The sequence below is a fragment of the Chlorocebus sabaeus genome, chromosome 1, assembly GCF_047675955.1.
Source record: "Chlorocebus sabaeus isolate Y175 chromosome 1, mChlSab1.0.hap1, whole genome shotgun sequence".
Lineage (NCBI taxonomy): Eukaryota > Metazoa > Chordata > Mammalia > Primates > Cercopithecidae > Chlorocebus > Chlorocebus sabaeus.
In genome coordinates, this window is record NC_132904.1 from 50,228,801 (window position 1) to 50,242,574 (window position 13,774).

Here is a 13,774-nt window from a genome sequence, read left to right on the forward strand (position 1 = left end):
TGGATTATGGTTCTGGCTAAGGTACTACAATCAGGAAAGACAAGCCTGTACCCAGAATCGGTGAAAACAACCCTCTAGCCCTTTTAGTTGACTTACCACCAAGTGGCCAGTTGGTCTTATTAAGAAATAGTGATATAACAGCATTGATCTCTGTTGCTGACAGGTTGGACATTCAGAAACAGCAGAAGCTAGGTCAGCTTTGGCGATGGGAGGTCCATGCTCCTGGGCCCAGGCATAGCCTTCTCTGGCACCATGACCACTTTGTTCATGTGCCAAAATGTCAGTTTCAGGGTAGCCAACAACAGAGACTGGCTTATATAAACTGGTCTGGTTATTATATCTGCTTCACTGTTCACCATCTCTTCCATGGTAGATGCTTTCTGTTGGGCCATAATATGTCACACTAAACTCTTCATGTTTACCTGCATGCCTCTGTCCCAGAACTCCTTCTCTAAAATCTTCCAATTCTTTTCTTTCCAGGCCCCTGACCAGACAGCCAGGCCATTGGCTATTTCCCAAGTCTATATATACTGGGCCACTTCTCATTCCACAAAAAGTCAATGACTAGGTACACTGTTTACAGATCCATGCACTGGGAAGATTTTCCCTCTCCACTGTCTTTCAAGGCTATCCTTGAATGTGTTTGTAATGCAGCCATGGTCCATTTTGAGCTGTACTCACATACAGAATAGACCCACCCAAAAATCAAGCTTAAGCTTCCCTTCTCCTTCAGTTGGTCATACGGGGCCCCCATATGGCCATAGGAACAAGCCAGGGAAGGGTGCTGTTTCAGCTGTTGTGAATGACATGCTGGTCTGGGCTACCTGCTCATGCAATTTGCCATGTCCCTTGTCCTTCTCAGGCTCAATCCTTGATGTAATTTTCCATATTAAAGTAGACTACTGCTGGACCTATACAGCTTTGTGATTTAACATATCCAGCAGAACCAAACTTGTAATGTGCAGTTCTAGACCCATGGTCACTTTGTGCCCCATGGTGAAGCACTCTGCCTCTACCAGTCCCAGTAACTCACCAAGAGCTTTTTCTCAAAAGACGTATAATTCTATGCTACAAATGGCATAGCCTTGCCCCAGAATTCCAGGGCCCTACATTGTTATTCTCCCAATGATACGTGCCATAAGACACTGCATGTTTTCCCACCACTGTCACCTCTAACACCATGAGATATGCTGGATTGTGTGCCCCAAGTGGCAGCTCTGTTTGCAGTGCAGCCTGGACCTCTTCTCTCAAAGCTGGCAACTTTCTATGTCACTCAGTCTAGCAGTATTCATAGGTTTGGAATACATCACCTCCAGAACCCAAAGAGGCCTACCAGCCACATCATTTCCTTCTTTGTGGTGGCAAATGCAAGATGCAGCAATTTTCTTTTACTTTGAAGGGGATATCTTGTCATGTTTCTAACCATTGGATTCCTAAAACACTTCATTGAAGTTTCAGATCCCTGAATCTTCATAGGATTTATTTCCAATCCTCTGCAACACTGTGTCTTTACCAAGGCCTTTAGCATGCTAGTGCCTTCTTGCTCATTCTGAGCAATCAGCATAATGTCATCAATGTAATGTATCAGAGGAATGTTCAGGCAGTCCAGATTTCTTCAGAGTATACTATGACAGAAGGCAGGAACATTAATATAGCTCTAAGGCAAAAGTGTAATTGAAGATTGTTATCTAATCCACAAGAATGTGAACAGTTTCTGATCCTCTCTTCTAATTGGAATAGAAAAGAATGTATTCATCATATCAGTTGCCACATACTATGTGCCTGAGGCCTTATTAATCTGTTCTATTAATTACACAATGTCCAGCAAAGCAACTGCAATTGGGGCTACTAATTGCTTGACCCCAAACTCCTAAAAGTCAGCGTAGATACCCAGTCTTACATACTTTTCTATCTAGAGCATCTAGGACCTAGCAGATATTCTATATGTATTTTATGAATGGATTAATAAATTGCGTATGACATTCAAGAAGATGCCTACTAACTTAGGTTGATTTAGCTGATGACCTTAGCTCATAGGGTTATGAGAATTAAATGAGTTACTAAATGGAAAGTGTTCACAGTAGTGTTTGGCACATAAAAAGCATTCAGTAAATCTTATCAATTGTATGTTTCCAGGCCACAGAGAACCATCAGATATGATAGAGAGATTGACATTAAGCTAGCTCCTTGACCAGAAGTTTAAATGAAACATGAGAGACATGTGTTGGCCTTTAAAGTGAAAGAGTCTGGAACATTTTTCCTGAGAGTATGAGGTTTCCAAGGAAAACTCAAAAGAAAACTGATTGTAAAGCTGGAAAGAAATAATTACTTATAGAAACAGACACTTTCGTAGCTAGTGGAGAGAAAAAGGTGGTTACTATGTGCCAATTCATTACTAACATTGCTATATTTAGGATAATTTTGATGGCCGAGTGTGGCGGCTCATGCCTCTAATCCCAGCACTTTAGGAGGCCAAGGTGGGAGGACAGCTTAAGCCCAGGAGTTTGAGACCAGCCTGGGCAACATATTGGGACCCCATGTCTACAAAACAAAACAAAACATTGAAAAATTAGCTGGGGGTGGTGGCGCATGCCTCTAATCCTAGCTACTCTGGAGGCTGAGCCAGGGAGGTTGAGGCTGCCGTGAGCTGTGATGGTGCTACTGCACTCCAGCTGGGTGACAGAGTGAGACCCTGTCTCAAATTTAAAAAAAGAAAAGAAAAAAAGATAATTTCAGAAAATCTCAAAGTTAAAATTTTTGACAAATGCTTTTTACTAATAAAGCAAAGCATGATCTTGAAATAAAGTGAATGAGTGCAATTATGCCTACTAGCCATTCCACAAAAATGGTGTTTTCCATTACCTAAATAACTATTTCCATGTAAAAATAAATTAAAAGTACACTCAGTTTTCATCTCTGACATAGGTCAATGAACCAGCTAATACAGGAAAATGAAAAGGTATAATAACAGGACATACCCTACTCTTCGTTAGAAAAAAAGAATATTTTTTCTTGTACAATACTGTGATTTGAGAGGCCTTAAAGCTGCTATTCTCTGACATTAGCTTTGTGGTCAAATTTAAAATGATCTTGATAACTCTCAGGAAACCCCAAGTCTCATAAAACTTTCCCAACAATTTTCACAATGAGAGCTGTGAAATAATTTCAGGGTCTCTAGGAAAGAATCCACGTTTGCTACTTTTAAGAAAGCTAGGAAGTGGGTTGTTGGACAAGATCTAAACATGGATTCTTTCATCTACAAAAAAGTTGAACCACTATGAAGAATTTCCAGTGGCCACTCTGTTATCAATATACTGTCTCACAACTAGGTTTAGATGACCTGAAAACTTAGGAAATTGCTTTGCTTCTTTATTGCCAGTATCTCTGTCTTTACAGAACCTTCCAGAATAGAATCACTAGATTGAATTTATTCCTCCAGTAAGTCAGTTGCTTATTAGCATTTTTGACATCCAGATGGTTTGAGACAAAGGCTAAACCAGGGATAATTCCCAAGTATAAACAGTGGAAACTCTCTTTTTCTGAGGGACTCTAGTCTACTGGGCTATGGGCCAGGGCATGGGTTTCTTTTGCAACATCACAACACTGCTGTGGTCTTCTCTATAACCCTTGCAAGTCAAGTCACCTGAGAAGCCAAGAGTTAAACTGGCTGTACAGTCTGAACTGTGAAGTTTGGAAATAAATTCTAATGGACCAATAACCTGGATCTGTTTCATGAATAAACAGAGGAGTTCAGGCTTAGGACCCTATAAAGTTAAGTCAATATTAGTTATAGAGGAAATCCTGTTTGTTCTTCTTCTGTTGTAATTGTCCTTTTAAAAAGAACTCAAGTAGAGCTTTGGGGTATTTTATAATGCTAAAAACATCCTTTAAACACACACATACACATACACACACACACACACACACAAGTGTTTATAACCAAGAAGAAAGCAAATCACTGTTGTCCTTACTGTTAGGTACATGAGAATTAAAAGTATTTGCTCAATATCCTTAAAAAATACAACTTAAAATGCCCTAACTTATGAAGTGGGAAATACTTATCTAGGTTCTGATGCCATATAGTCACCTTTTCATGATTATTACAATAAAGATAAGTAAGTTATTGCTATTAAAGCCCTTTAGTTATGCTGATTTGGCACAAATTTTTCCCAGTACTCATCACCTAGAAATTACACATAACAACGTCTGAGTAATCCAGTGTTTAAACTTCTAGGGTACTAAGAGAGTGATTTCTAACCTCCTTGAAATTATGACACCCTATTTTGCCTGTTAGACATCACAACCTTCCTCGTGTTATACTGTTCCCACACTCAAGGAAAACATTAATCTATTATGTGATATAAAAAACACTTAAATGAATTTAAATTAATCTTAATTTGCTTCAGGCTTTTACTTGTTTTTCTTTATAATTACCTCTTCTTTGAAGCTGAGTCACCCTAGGTTTAAGGCAGAATTAACCTCTCCTCTTGGTGTATTCTTTTAGCTCTCTATGCAGTGTGAATCTATATTACAGATTTTTTTTTTGAGACAGGGTCTCTCTCTGTCACCCAGGTTGGAGTTCAGTGGCACTATCTCAACCCACTGAAGCCTCGATCTCCTGGCTCCCCCACTTCAGCTTCCCAAGTAGCTGGGACCACAGCCATGCACCACCACACTCGGCTAATTTTTTTTATTTTTTGCAGAGAGAAGTTTTTGCCGTGTTGCCTGGGCTGGTTCTGAACTCAAGCAATCTGCTTGTCTCCACCTCCCAAAGTGCTGGGATCACAGGTGTAAGCCTCCACACCCAGCCTATATTACAGTATTTTAAAATCATATTTTTGTTGATTAATTTTAAGTCTTTCTCCCTGGCTTAAATGTAAGGGCCATGTTTATTCATCTTTTTTCCAGAATTTCTAGCACAGTGCTTAATAAAAAGGGAGAGTCAATACATGTTAGATGAAGGAATTAGTGAATGAATGAACAATGGCTGTGGAGGCAAAAATATTCCAGCATGTCAAAAATATCAACCCAAGAATTATTATTCTAGTAGTTTCAAGATATGCCTGTATAAGGTCATCTGTTACAGAACTTAAATCCAGTAAGAAAATGGATTCAAAAATACTTTATAAACTGCAAAATCATACACAAATGTGAGCAAATGTCACTGTTACTTACTCTTTAGTATCCTTCAGGGAATAGTTTCTGAATTTGTGAATCAAACTTTGAAAAAAATAATGAACTTGACTCATTGGAATAGTAGGACCATGAAAGGAATAATAAATGGAAGCCAGCTGACAACAAGTTGTCGTTTGGTTGTAATGTAATGCAGTGAGAGTTCAGTTTTGGAAAACCAGGCATTGGTGAGGTCTTTCAAATACTAATTTTTGTATCCTGGTTTATAAATGACCATTTCTTTAGATGCTTAGGATTTGGATAATTCCATATAGTATTTCCAGAAATATGTGTTACCAGGTATAAAACATACAGGCTTGATTGGTCAAGGAAACATGTCTTACATTTGGATAACTCTACTGAGAGGCTAAAATAACTGATTCATTTTTGAAGTGACCACTGATAGTAAGCTTCTGCAGTTCTAGAAGAGGCAGTAAACATATCAGGGCAATTTGACAGGCTACTTGGTTCAAACAGATGTTAGTGGTAGCCAGAGTTCACAAATTATGTCAGTGAAGCTGGATTCCATTAAGTCAATAAGTAACTAAGGAAAGAGTTAATTGAGATACAATCACAAACTAGAAAAGCAGGATAAATTAAAGAAGTCAGAGGAATAATCACATTTCTCAGTAGTCACATGCTATCAGACAGCAGAATCTGATGTCTAGAAGATAAAGCAGGCAGATTTCAAAAATGGAAAAGGAGGCTATAGGCTAGAGCATGAGTAATTCCATAAAAGCGATCAAATGGGAATCTTTCTGAAAAGCAAATGATGCCCTCACAGAAGAAAATTACCTAAAAACTACTAGAACATAGTTTCTATGCTGCAAACATAATCTGACCAAAGTCACACAGCTAGTTAGTTGCAAAATGGATTTTCAAAACCAGGTTGACACCAAAGCCCATGTCCTCCACACTGTACTTCTCTCTCCTAGGCAAGGAGTAATCAAGGTATGTGCCGGGCTGCCAGGCTGTGTTGTTCCTTACACCTTTCCTGATTTCAGTTTCAGTAAAGCCGTGAGTCACAGCAGCAGTAACAGTTAGAAGCTTTCAGCTTGAACAGCTCACTTGTTAACCCCCTGTATATATATTTAAAAATAAAAGACAATAAAGAGGCTGAAGATGAACTCAAACCAAGTAGCTGAATTTCTGAAGCAGCTAACCTGTTTCTGAGCTAACAGTCTTAATGTGTATTAAGTTCTTCTGTATTCTCTCAGAATTAGAGAGAAATGTCTATTTATTCATTCTTTCATTTAACAAGCAATTATTGAGTGCTTACCCTGTGCCAGTCACTGGAGAAACACAGATTAATAGAAAAAGATTTCTGCTGTTAAGAATCACATAGTTGAGGAAGGAAGAGGGAGGTAGAAACAGACAAGCAAATGATTATAGTACAATGTAGCATTGATATTGAGAACTAAAAAAAGAAATTAACAGTAATAAATATAGGAATGCTACATTGGGGGAAATATCCCTTCCCAATTTTTGGTGTTTCCTTCCAGATGAAGAAGATTCCACTAGTATGGTATTCCCTAAACTTTGTCCACCCCTCAACTCTTTCCTTCCCAGAGGAGGAGAAATTACATGATCTGATTGGTTAGTATGAAAAAAGAAAGTTAGCATGCAACACAGGCCCCTTATTCCCTCCCTCGGCACCTACTCTCAGCAGGCAGCCTGAAAAGAAGATAACTTCTGTTATTCCATGCCCTATGTTTTTCAGAGACTGGCTTCATGTAAGGAAGCCTAGAGAAGTCCAGCATTGTGAGTAGGGGTTCACTATTTTTTGTTCATCGATAAAAACCACATTCTCCACCATCAGTTTAATCTGTACTAAATGTGTTATTTCTCAAGAGGCAATATAATGTAGTGGCTAGGTGCATAGACTCGGGAGCCAAACTAATTCATACCCTGAGTTTGCTGCTTAATAATAGCCACGAAACTTTGGGTAAGTTACTTAACCTCCCCAGGGCTTCAATTTCTTCACCTACAAAATAGGGCTAATAGTATCTACTTATAGGATTATGTGAGGATTAAGTGAGTTAACATATATAAAGCGCAGAACAGTGCCTGTTACAAAATAAGCACTCCAGCCGTTTGAACTATCATTACTATTGTTATTATTTTAACCTTTATCTATTGTAATCTTATTTCTCAATTTGTTGAAAACTCAAGCAGGAAGAAGTGCTATTAATATTTATTGGGATCTCGTCAGGCACAGTGGCTCACACCTGTAGTCTTAGCACTTTGGAAGGCCTAGACAGGCAGATCATTTGAGGTCAGGAGTTTGAGACCAGCCTGGCCAACATGGTGAGACCCCCATCCCTACTAAAAGTATATAAATTAGCTGGGCATGGTAGTGCTTGCCTGTTGAGCCTGGGAGGTGAAGGTTGCAGTGAGCCGAGATGGCACCTCAGAGACAAGACTCTGTCTCAAAAAAAAAAAAAAAGAAAAGAAAAGAAAACTGTATTGGGATCCTCCAACTCTCACCTCCAATAGTTAGGGAAGTTTAAGAAATCTTACACAGTTCTTACAGTCGTTGCCCTTTTGTTTATAGTTCTTGGCTCTTTACCAGATGAAATTTGGAAGATTGTATCAGTGAGTGCCAAATGCCAGGCCAAGCATCTCAGACTTTAGCCCAAATTGGTTTGAGGTTGATGCCTCTGATGTCCATGGGTAAGGCAGGCAGGCAGCTCTTTACTTGATTCTCAAAGATTAATCCCATATCCCTCAGTTTATCTGCACATTCCAGAGATCCCCTCTTGCTCTGGCCTCTGCATGTCCTACTGTGGTCTTTGCAAAACCCTCCTAGGAAGGGAAGGCTCTTTCCTACCTAGTCACAATGATTCTTTCCCTGGATTCAGATCTGCCTTTCAGGAATTCAATGAGGGAAACAAACAGGTAGGCAAAAACAGTTGGAATACAGTGTATTAAGTATAGTTTAAAAGAGATCTAAATGGTACCACAGAAGTGGACCAGTCAGGACAGGAAACAGATGGCATACTGAAAAGGAGTGATTAAAGAGAGTTTAATAAAGAAGTTATTTACAAAGGTATAGGCAATTAAGGATAGTGAAGCATCAACAGTGAAAATTGCTCCTACTCCTAGGCCTGAAGAGACAAAGGGAAAGAGCTATTACCAAACTTCAGAAAGAAAGCTATAGGAGAGAGCTACCTCACAGGAACTCTGTTTCAGTTAATCCAGCCCCTGCCAATCCAAGGCCTGGAAGAGAGGGATGTAGGGAAATATTACAATCATACTTTTCCGTCCTCTGAGTTTCTTTCAGGGTGTCCCACTGTTCAAATCTACTAGAAAGTCAGAGGACAAGGAAATCTGTTACTGTCATCCAAAGAGGTCAACCTCTGAGGACGCAGGGCAAGTAGAGGATGTTGGAGAGGGGATCTCAAGTGGCCAGCAAAGAACAACCCAGCACAGAAGCAAAGGAACTAACACTTTCTTAGGATTTCAAATAAGACCTTTTAAAGGAGGTTATATTTGAGATAGGCACTGAAGGATAAGTAGGGGTTTACCAAATAGAGAAGTGAATAAGACATTTTAATCAAAAGGATAGCATTGTCAATATCTCATAGATATACAAAAGAACTTGCATGGGGTATATATTCAGACAAGCAGTCCCATTTGGCAGAAGCACATGATACTTCTAGAGAGATGGGTCTGAAAAGAAAAGTTAGGATAAGACTTATAAAGGCTCTTAAATGCCATGCTAAAATGACTAGACTCGATCCTGTAGTTAATGAGGATCCACTCAGAAGCTTTCAGAGAAAGAGAGTGACATGAGCATAGTTAAGTTAGAAAAAGATTCCTCTAATGGCAGTGTAAAGGATGGACTAGAGTACTGAAAGACTAGAAGCAGGAAGATCATTTGGGGATCTTTGCCATAGTCCAAGCAAGATAAAGGTGAATGACACTAAAGCAGTGGCAGTGATAAGGAAGCAAAGATTCTGGGCATTTTCTGAAGATTTAATGGACAGAACTGGATGACCTAGTAACTATGAGGAATGCAAAAAAAGACAGGCTCTAGATAAGAATCAAATTTCTAGCTTGAGAAACTAGATCTATGGTGGTACTATTAATTAGGAGAGAAAATTCAAGCAGAGTAGCTTTGTGTGAGACTGCATAGATTTCATCTTTCTGAGTACTGAGTTTATTGTGCCTATGGATCACTAACGGAAATATCTAGTTGGCAATGAACAATAGAAGGCCAGGACTCAGAAGAGAGATCTAGGAGCCAGATATACAGTCTGGAGAAGAACAATTCGTTGTTTGGGTTTTTTTTTTTTTTTTTTAGCCTATGTGAAACATACTCACCAAATTTTTCTCAACCTCTATAACTAACAAAGGAAAAAATGTTACTCATATAATGAAATAAACCACAGAGTTAGAAATAAATCCACTGATGACACATCTTACTAGGGAAGAGTTTTTCATCTGTTTGTTAATAATAGAAACTCATAACTCAGAATTGCATAGTAGTTTAGGAGTATTCTTTAAAAAAAAACCCTCAGTTTTTAAAACTGAGTACTGTTTGCTTGTTATATTTAAAACTTGTTTATTTTGTAAATAATATCCAAATTTTCCATAAAAGCTTCTTTTTATTATTTAAACCCATATCCCAGTGACATGCAATTGTTCTTCAACTGAGACATTTGATAATACTGTGTCAAGCAGAGTTCTTTTCTTCATAGTAAGTTCAATATAAATGTTTACTGGATGAATGGATAGGTAGAAGGATAAATGAAAGCAGCAGAGTGTGATAAAGTAATTTTGATTTTGTTATAAATTTGATATTCATATATAAATGTATGAAAAACCATAATCAAGAGAGTATTACAAATAGTCTACTTTTATTTCATTTGTGGAAGATGCCAGAATTATTTAGACAACTGCCTATTTCTCCTTTGTGTGCAGAGGCCTCAACCACCTTACTTAAAAAGAACTGAAATACTGTTCCAGTTCTTTGCTGTGTAAAATGAGCATAGCTATAGGGTTTCACTACTTTACTTCTTTTGTGTAGTTTACTGCATAATTATTTTGAAATCTCAGAAATATGATTCTGATTATCTGAAACCAATGGAAGTCTGTCCTTAATACCATATAATGAGGCACAGTAGAACCAATTGATTTTTGGCCAGGCACAGTGCTCACGCCTATAATCCCAGCACTTTGGGAGGCCAAAGTGGGCAGATTACCTGAGGTCAAATGTTTGAGATCAGACTGGCCAACATGGTGAAACCCCGTCTCTACTAAAAATACAAAAATTTTAGCTGGGCATGGTAGTGCACACCTGTAATCCCAGCTACTTGGGAAGCTGAGACACGAGAATCACTTGAACCTGAGAGGCGGAGGTTGCAATGAGCCGAGACAGTGCCACTGCAGTCCAGCCTGGGCACCATCTCAGCTCACTGCAACGTCTGCCTCCCTGGAACAAGACTCCATCTCAATTTTTTAAAAAAATTATTTTTAACTCCTAACTTTATACATGACCAATATGTGACTTAATAAACCTATTTAAAATTATTGACCTTATTACTTTACTTTAAATTATTGACTTTATTACAGACTTTGTTAAAATTCTCTATTCAAAATAACTTTAGAAAAAATGTTCTGTTTTCGTGGTTGTCCATCCAGTGAAATTTGGAATGAGTCATTAATACACTGCATAACCATGTTCCTTCCCCACCTCCATCTTAATGTAGTTCTTTGTCTTCAATGGGCACAGTCAACACTGCATCTTTTATCACTCATCTGCCCAGCCCGCCCGGCCCACAAAATAAGTGGGAATATTTCTTCCTAACTCCTGCCCTTTCTAAGAAAGGAAGCATAGACACATGGTGTAAAGAGGACTGGACCTAAAGTTAAATTATGACCAGGCCCAGTAACCCGTGGATCATATGATCTCTGGGTAAACAGAGCCTACTCTAAATGACTAAGTTAAAGGTAACAGGAAGATACAGAGGATACTAAAAATGCTTGACAAATTTTAAATTTCTGTTGAATATTTCAAAAATATTTCATTTATATCTCTTTCCTAGAGGGTACAGTCTATGTCCTAGTCATCTACGTATTTTTCTTTTCACCTAGCACAGTATCAGTTGCCAGTAGAATGAATTAAGGAACTGCTCCATACATTTTTTCCTTTCTAATTTTCTGTATTATCTAATGTTTCTTTAATGCAGATAAACTGCTTATATGATAATTAAATGTCTCTTTCCTGCCTTAAATGTATATATTTTATATAGATATATGATATTATACACACTAATACATATATGATCATACTTACAATTGAAAGAAAGTAAGGAAATAGTTTAAAACTGACTTATGAATCAATACATAATATAATTTCAACATCTTACGAGAATTGTGTGTTACAGTACATAATTTTTAAACACAAATTATATATTTCTGCTCTTCTAAACACATGGTTAGCAAAAACTGAAATGAATGTTTTGTTTTTCTATGACACAACTGGGTGAAAAGCAGAACTACACATAAGTTTCATAATAAAACTTCACACCACATCATGCTCGTCTGTTGTCAGATTTTGTTACATTCCCCCTACCTCAACCAAGACTCCCTGGGGCTGGCAAACAGGGCAAAGTTTGAGTCAAAGCCATGCACTTCCTTTCAGCTTTAGGGATGCACTTAGAATTTTGGGGGAGAGCAAAAAAACAGCTGTTTTTTCCTCCAGATGTGGCAAGTCTGTCACTTTCAGTGTTTATTCCAACTCCAAACTCAGCACAAATAAAGACAATTGCCTGGGAAAGGAAGCGGGTAGAGGCTGGAGAATCCTAAAGTTCTATTCCACGCAAAATAAGGTATCAATATTATGAGACTCCCTTGAAAAGAGACAAAGTTGGAAAGATGGCAGACCAGAAAGGGAGAGAAGGAGAGAAGAGAGAGAGCATGGAAGGGAGGGTGGGAAGAAGGAGGAAAGGAAGGAACAATCTAGTGAGGAGTATGTGTCGTAACCAAAGATTAGGATTAACCCATTTCTGTGGTCCTGAGATCCAAGAAAAAAATGCACACCTGACCTAACTGTATTCCTTTGTCAAGAGGCCAGTTCCATACCCAAGACAGGTTGTATTCGTAGATGATTTTAAGGACAGTTTAAGGCATAGAGTTTTACTCTAAAAACTGAGAAACAAAAAATCCATCATTGTAGAATTTGTTTTGTTGCCCTATCTCTACTATTTATACTTTTCCACTTTAGCTATGCATAGAACATAGCTAATTTTCATCTCAACTTTTCAATTCTTTTGCTAAATAACAGTTAAAATTTATTGAGTTCTAACCTCATTTTAAGCACTGTGCTAAGTATTTTACATACTTTCATGGGGAAGCACTTATTCCTCGCTTTTGATATTTCCCTCCACATGGGGAAACATCCATTAGAGTAACTTGCCTGGCCTGTATCTACTTACTAAACCCCAGGACAGGAGAAGAGAGTTTGATGAGTTTGAGATGAGGAACAGGATGTATGATGAAGATCTAATATGACTCATGTTCCTTTTCCCTTCTTCATTGTCTTTCAGATATTCTACCCTGCAAAAAGCATGTATTCATGGTCAGCAGTCAGCAAGGCCAGTAGTAGAGTGGTAAAGGCCTTGGCCCTGCAAGGTTGAGAAAAGACAATGACAAGTCAAATCCAGACCTACGTTGGATGTTGGTCTACTAGGTGACTGTCTCCTGGAAATGTTATGCAGCTCAGCAAGGTGAAGGTGAGAATATCTTTGTTTTTTGGTAAACACGGAATGCATAGATTTCACATCTCACTGTGTGAGACCCCACAAAACAAAACCTAGAGAAGTATGTGAGAAAAATGCATCTCTAGGTTAGAAAACAAAAAGAGAAAAAAAGAAAAATGTCTGTGTAAGAAAGTAAAGGAAAGAAGTTGCTCAAATCCAGCAAATCATACCAGCCTTGCCATAGACACGAAAAGAAGGGATCAACCTAAGTTACAAGGTGAATTATCATAAAATCAAATGAGCCTTTCTGAAAAATAGTCATGGGACAAAGAAGGGATATATAACACTAGAGGCTTAACCCTTTCCTGCAGAGAAAAAAATGTAACTGAAAGAAATGCCACTCAAGGCTTGTGACATTCAAAGTGAAGACAAGACAAGGTCTTACGTAGTACATGACATAGGTGTAGACACTCACTAGACTGAAAGGAGTACTTGTTTCCCAAGCAGCTTTAATTCACATCTCTGCTGAGAGTGATTACAATAGTAGGAAGCAGGAGGCAAGTCTTAGGCCATAGCAAGAGGTACAGGCAATAGCCTCTGTGGCACAGGATTGAGATACCTGTTCATAAGACTTCACAGAGGCTGTGTCACTAGACACAGCCCCACTCTTATCAGCATGAGGTGCCAGAAACGTGAGACTCAGTGGGAAAATAGAAATTAAGAGGATTTGAATATGTTATAAAGGAAAGGCACTTTAAGTAAAACATATTAATTGGGGCTGCCATCATATGAAGATTTTAAAACTTTTATAGAAGCCAGAAGTGTTGCAAATGCTGCTCTCTGAGAAAGCAGATAGTATGCAGAAGTAGCTCTTCCTCTGATACTGGAAGTAAAAG

At 38.4% G+C, this 13,774-nt stretch overlaps 1 long non-coding RNA gene across 1 annotated transcript in view; it reads left to right on the forward strand.

Moving 5' to 3' along the window:
* Positions 1–13,774, forward strand: part of LOC119624490 (uncharacterized) — an 86,853-nt gene that overhangs the window by 13,590 nt on the left and 59,489 nt on the right. The window contains exon 2 of the long non-coding RNA XR_012093685.1: positions 12,726–12,911. This is a non-coding gene — a long non-coding RNA (uncharacterized lncRNA). The remainder of the gene's footprint in view (positions 1–12,725; positions 12,912–13,774) is intronic.